General features: G+C 42.4%; 1 long non-coding RNA gene across 1 annotated transcript; it reads left to right on the top strand.

Moving 5' to 3' along the window:
* The first annotated feature begins 1,991 nt into the window (after nucleotides 1-1,991).
* On the top strand, nucleotides 1,992-6,185 carry LOC309532985. The gene is made up of 2 exons (XR_014220083.1): nucleotides 1,992-2,108; nucleotides 6,073-6,185. It is a non-coding gene; the product is annotated as an uncharacterized lncRNA (long non-coding RNA).
* The last annotated feature ends 308 nt before the right edge of the window (nucleotides 6,186-6,493 follow it).

The raw sequence follows: 6,493 nt of genomic DNA, 5'->3' as shown, positions 1-6,493 counted from the left end.
ATTTGGCCCAAAGTAATCCACATAATAGGCGAGAGCAGTGTTAGAAACTGAGATGTGAAAGCAAGGAGCTAAATAGCACCTTAAACCTAGGTTATGGGCGCAACAACGGAATGTCTAGGTGCACTTTTTAATAACAAGAAAACAAAGCTGAAAATGAATGAACTGCAACTAAAATATTAAGTTCATTTTTCACATGTTCTAGTATTTCCCCTTCCCACCCCCTTAATAGTCTTTAGAGGGTCTCTTCTCCAGTCTTCAGAAAGTAGCTGGAAGTGGGGAAGATGAAAAAGGTCCTCCTTTCCTTCCACTCTGCAGTTTTAATCTGAAATCTTAGGCGCAATACTGTGCCCAGAGCTATAAAATGCTTGTGCAAATGAAATTCCCTGTTGCAAAATGCGCCTAGAACAAGGGGAGTTTTTAACACTGGGTGTGAGATTTCTGTTGCATGGCTGGTATAGGATTTTAAAGGATGATCCACCAGTCGAAAAAGGCAGAGATCTTCAAGATCAGATCCCTCTCCTTCCTTGATTTTCTCTTTCATTTAGTATGAGTCTGAGACACATTGATGCAAACATCCTCTAAGTTTTTTGGGTTGCCAGGGACTCTTTACTCTTTAGATCTAGGGTGCATGTGTACTGTATTATTTGCTACCCATATCTGTGACATGGATGTCTGAAGTAGCACCCATATACTCTGCCTTCATGTAATAAACCAAGCTTTTCTTTATTTCCTTGTTTATGGGTGTTACAGAAATTACGGGGGGGGCACATCTTTAAAGTTGTTAAATGTTACAAATATTATGCATAAATGTATCATCTCGACTTGACAGCTCAGGGAAGTTACCTAGCTTTAACAATCATATAAAATCAACTCCTTTGCCAGTTTCCTCCATTTCAACACTATTTTGTCCTTGGAAAAATGACTATTTTCCCTGCCACCTCCCCAAGCATGAGGACATGTATACACACCTCCTACCCCAGGAAGTGCTCAGAGGTGACAATTGCTGAGCTGATTGTTGGCCAAGGGAAGCCTAATCCCATCACCAGACTTGCCAAGGGGTCCAGACATGCAAAGGAAGTTCTCTTGTACTTTGGGTGGTGGGACTTCAGAGGTCTTTGCCTCTGCTAATCTTATACCTGGGTCTTGCCCTGACGTCTGCTTATGCTAATCTTGTACCAAGGACTTGTCTGGACATGTTTGCCAAGGTTGAACTCGTGTAACCCCTGTCTACCCCTCCCCTTTTGTGACATGTACCAATGATGCTGCATGAACTGTATTCTGGGATACGGTGGGAAAGTTTTAAAAGTCTTTGTCACCCCATCCTCAGCGTTCAAAATTCCTCTTTGGACCTGTTGCGCAATAAACTTTGGTCTACAGCTATTTGCTCCGGTTGGTGGCTGGACTCCTTCCTTTATTCTGCAGGGACCCGCGGGCTCTGCCCGACCAGCTGGGTGACTGAGCAGCCTCACACCTAGATTTTCTGTAACAATGGGCATAAGGTTAAGGGTAAGCATGTATCCATAGCAGATGCACTTACTGACTCCAGCAAAACATTTCAGTCTTCTCGGAGCTGTGTGTTGAACACAAGACAGAATGTGGCCGGTGTCAATTGGATCAGATCTAGGGAAACTGAGGAATCAATCAAACTGGGGAAATATGTGCTAAAATTAATCTACTGATGATATTTTACACATTATTGATATTTGCCAATTGCTGGAGAGGTTGCAAAGGTTGGGGTGGGGAGTTCTTTCCACATGTGGTGGGAGTGCCCAGTCTTCCAAGTGCTCTGGAAAAGAATTTAAAGAAGTCTCTGCTATAGCGCAACAACGTACTCTTATGGACCCTGGACTAGCTTTATTGTCGATATTTCCTGGCACAATGCAATTGTGACACAATGCAGAAGTTCTAGTCATATTCTTACTTGCAGCTGCAGATACAGAAGTTGCTCAGTGTTGGAGGCACCACATACATGTGGCACCTACAGGGTTAGTGGAGCAGGATCTAGAGACTAGCTGCGACAGAGAAAGGGACAGAGCGCAATAGACCAGCTAGAAGAGACAACTCCTTCCAGTGAGTGTTTTGCTGGAGGCTTAACCAGATAGAAAGAGGTATTTGTCAGCTAATTTGTTTCATTTCCCATCACCTAATTACACGTTTCCCAAATGTTTGGAAGCCCTGAGAGTGCCTACTGCCTTCTGCCAAGTACACTTAGAAAAACATCATATAAACAAAGCAATCCTGTGAGCGGCAGGAGATTGGCTAGAAGTGGGAATAGCTGGTGTAGTGACAAACTGGAACGTGTCCAGAGGAGGGCAACCAAAATGGTCAAAGGCCTGGAAACGATGCCTTATGAGGAACGGCTAAGGGAGCTGGGCATGTTTAGCCTGGAGAAGAGGAGGTTAAGGGGTGATATGATAGCCGTGTTCAAATATAGAAAAGGATGTCACATAGAGGAGGGAGAAAGGTTGTTTTCTGCTGCTCCGGAGAAGCGGACACGGAGCAATGGATCCAAACTACAAGAAAGAAGATTCCACCTAAACATTAGGAAGAACTTCCTGACAGTAAGAGCTGTTCGACAGTGGAATTTGCTGCCAAGGAGTGTGGTGGAGTCTCCTACTTTGGAGGTCTTTAAGCAGAGGCTTGACAACCATATGTCAGGAGTGCTCTGATGGTGTTTCCTGCTTGGCAGGGGGTTGGACTCGATGGCCCTTGTGGTCTCTTCCAACTCTAGGATTCTATGATTCTATGAATATTTTATCAGAAGGCCAAGGTTGCTAGACATGCAGAGGAAATCATGGAGACTCCTGATGCAAAAGAGCAAATAGATCCTTTATCTACTGTTAAAGAAGAACTGGGGCAGTGAAGGATGGGATAAATTTGATTTAGCTGACAAATCTATCAGATTCACACGTTCTGAAACAATATGCAAAGTGAAACACAGCAATCCTTTGAAATTCACATTTTGCTATGTAGTTCGCCATTCCAACAGTGTTTACCAAAATGTGTATATTAAAGTGAGCATAAAAGTGAAAATATTGGTGAAAATAGCACACAGAAATGTATATCAGGGAAAACTGCTTGCAGAAATGTGTGCATTAGCCAGAACTGCAAACAAAACATGTTTGCTAGGGGAAATCTACATTAAACTGCTGATGAATTTTCATGAGGATTTAAAAAAATAATCATCATCATCCCAAATTGCTGTAAAATGTAGAGAAGTGAATTTAAGACTGGCATCTGTCCACAATTCCTTCCACTGCACATCTATTTTATTATGTTATTCTTTTTAATAATGTATAAGCCGCTTAAAATAAAAACCTAAATGTTAGACAACAGCAAATAAAAAAATACATCTGATAAAATCAACCACAGAATTACAAGTATGATCAAAGTGTGGTCATTATCCTGCTCCCTTACTTTGCATTTGGAGACAGAAGGAAGCTAGACATGTAGGATTGGATGCCGATTGTTAATTGTAGTTAGTCAACAATGAGATTGGTGGGATTTAACTTAGTCATCATGACTAACTTTCCCCACTGATTTCAGTAAGATGTACTAGCAACTAATGTAGCCTGGATTCGAGCCATAGAGTAAAATACATAAATAAAAGCAGATCCCGTGTGCAGATCAGGGTTAAAGATGGGTCTCAGGCCTGAAAAAGTTGAAGACTACTCCTCTAGAAAATGGCGTTTCTAATCTAAACACAGACGAACCAATGAAACTACCAGAAGCAAGACATGTTCTTTCAGCTGAAACGCCTTCCTGTGGCCATAAGGTGGCAGTGGCCATAAAGAGAAATAAGCAAAATGAGACATCTTTAGGACATCAAATCATTATAATTCCAGTGCAGAAACTGCAGGCAGCAGTAATCTCTTTCTGATTCATTCCAGCAGAAAGTTCTCACTGTTTCTCTCGCTATGTATATGTACAAGCAGGATGCTGTGCATCTTTGTTTTGCCTCTTTCCAGGAGCTCATCAAAGTCCATTACGCAGGCTCTGCTGCAAGTTGCAAAGCTGAGCAAATCAGGTCTTCCCTGTGGATGTATAAATGAGCCAAATGACCTCCAAAATCACGCATCTTAAAATGAGGCTGAACAAAGTAGCAGATCTCTGTGGTGATTAGTGTAGAAAAGGACTTCAGAAAGCAAAGGACCTGGCAATAGAAAAAAGCAGAAGCCTTATTCCAAAAATAATTGCATCCAAAAGGCAGCAGCAAGGATAAGGCAGCTCTGAAATATATATAAATGGTGATTAAATGCCTACATTTGAGCTCAGCTCCTTGGTGAAAATAAGCACTTCAACAGGGAACTGAAATGGGACAAAAGGTTCCTGTGCCTGGAATTAGATCTTTTAAATATGTCTCAAAAGTGCCCATGTTTGTGTTGAAGGCATTCCAGGTGGACAGTGCTCTTTCCCCCTTTTTTCTAAAATATTCCTGTTAGTTCATCAAGTACATAATATGCTTTTACAAAAGAGACTGATCATTTATCCCAAGATAAGAGGAATTTGTAAAACAGCCCAGGGGCAGTGGAACAGCCTCTCAATTTTAAAATGTTTCCCTTTTGGTCCTTAATAGTGATGTTTCATATTGAATTTGCACTTTACATTTAATGGGATGCATTACACTAGCTTCACAGCTAGAACTGCCCAACCCATGCATTTTGCCAACTCTCATAACTAGGAAAGAGCTAAAAGTAAAGAAGACCTCGAGAAACTTGTTTCCTTCTTGGCAGGGGGTTGGACTCGATGGCCCTTGTGGTCTCTTCCAACTCTATGATTCTATGATTCTATGAAACTTACGTGACTATAAGTTTGAACTAAAAGCTTGGTCCAGAATCTGGAGGCCACTGAACTAATTTCTGTGCAGGAAGGGCTCAGGCAGCTAGGTGCTGGCTTATGAGTCTGTGCTTGGTACATATTGCATAACTCTGGCTCTGATCACTCATCCAGGTGATCAGAGGTGGTCGCTGATAAAGGTGTGACATCAGTGGAATTAAGTTAAACTGCTGGAGACAAAAGAGCTCTGAACCCCCTTCCTGGTTTGGCAGATCAGAAGAGGATTTAACATCTCGAGCAGAAAGAGATTCAGTTGCAGTTACACTGATGCACACAACAGAGAGCTAAAAGTGTCACTCCTTAAATATCCACTGAACCTTAATGACTCACTTTCCCATACCCTCAAACATTCCATTTGGTTGAGAGACAAACCCAATATGCAGAGACCTTTTTTGTATATCAACACTTTTGCATTCAGCAAAAATTGTCATTGCAGACTTTAAGTCAAAACAGACTTATTTTTATTTGCTCCTCACAGCTGAGAAAGGTTAGAATTGTTTATGACTTAAAGCTTATTTGCTTCCCCTTTCCCCTCTGCAACCTGCACATCATGTACCTGGAAGGTACTTCAGAGCTATTTCTGTATTTCACTGGTAGCTGCTTTCAAGCTTTTCACTGCAAAGATATGCGCTCCTTTTTACAGAGACCTATACAGTATTTGGGGATTGCCTTGGAGGTCAGACCAGTTACTATGTGAAACAAAGTTTATGAGAATGGCCTTTCCAGGCAGTGAAAACCCCTCACCTTCCTGGTAGTATTTTTTCCCAGCACTACCAATTAAGCACCAGGCTTTTAGAAATGGCTGCTTCATTGTTAACGTCGGCATTAATTGAGAGTCTGCCAGTAGCTGCAGCTTCTAAAATTTAGAACAAGCCAGGCTCGTTTTCTTTGTTTGCTAACAGGGTTTGGGGGCTTTTTTTGGGGGGGGGTGTCAAGAAGCAACAAGGCCTTTTCAGTACTGGTCCCCAACTTACAGGTATCCTTTCCTTGTGGAGTTCATCAGACCTTAAAACTTCTAAGAAAATGGTAATTACCTGTTTCCTCTCCCATGATGAATGGTTTTTTTTAATTAGAAAGTGTCTGTGTTGCTGTTTTTAAGATGCTGTTTCTATCTAAAATCTGTGAGTTAGTTTTTAATTAGTGTTTTAGTGACATTAATAGTTCTGATATTTTGTATGCTTCTCCAAGGGCTCCACTGATCTATGGTGGCAGTTTGTATTCTTTTTGTATTTTTAGGTTGTGAACCGCCCAGGAGTCTGTGAATGAAGGGTTGTATCCAAGTTTAATAAGTAACAACAACAAGAATAATGTGGAATTTTAAAAAAGAAAGAAAGGAGTGCCATATCTCATATCTTGCACATGGGGTGCATGATCAGTGGCGTCGCAAGGGGGCGGGGGGCAGTTCACTCCGGGTGCCATGTCTGGGGGGGGGGGTGACAAGAAGGCACCCCATGGGGTGCTCGCCCCGCCGCCCCCAGGCGCGGCGGTGCAAGCAGCCATCACATTGCCACAGCCGCATGTGGAAGATCCTCTGTTCATGGCTGCAGCCGCGAGCAGAGGATCCCGCCACTGTCTGTAAGGCGCTCAGGCTGTGCTGACAGCAAACCGCTATGTACAACACATGTGCAGTGTCGCACACATGCACTGTACATAGTGA

This window comes from Podarcis vaucheri, assembly GCF_965113315.1.
Source record: "Podarcis vaucheri genome assembly, chromosome: 5".
Classification (NCBI taxonomy): domain Eukaryota; kingdom Metazoa; phylum Chordata; class Lepidosauria; order Squamata; family Lacertidae; genus Podarcis; species Podarcis vaucheri.
This window is presented reverse-complemented; position numbering and strand designations above follow the sequence as displayed.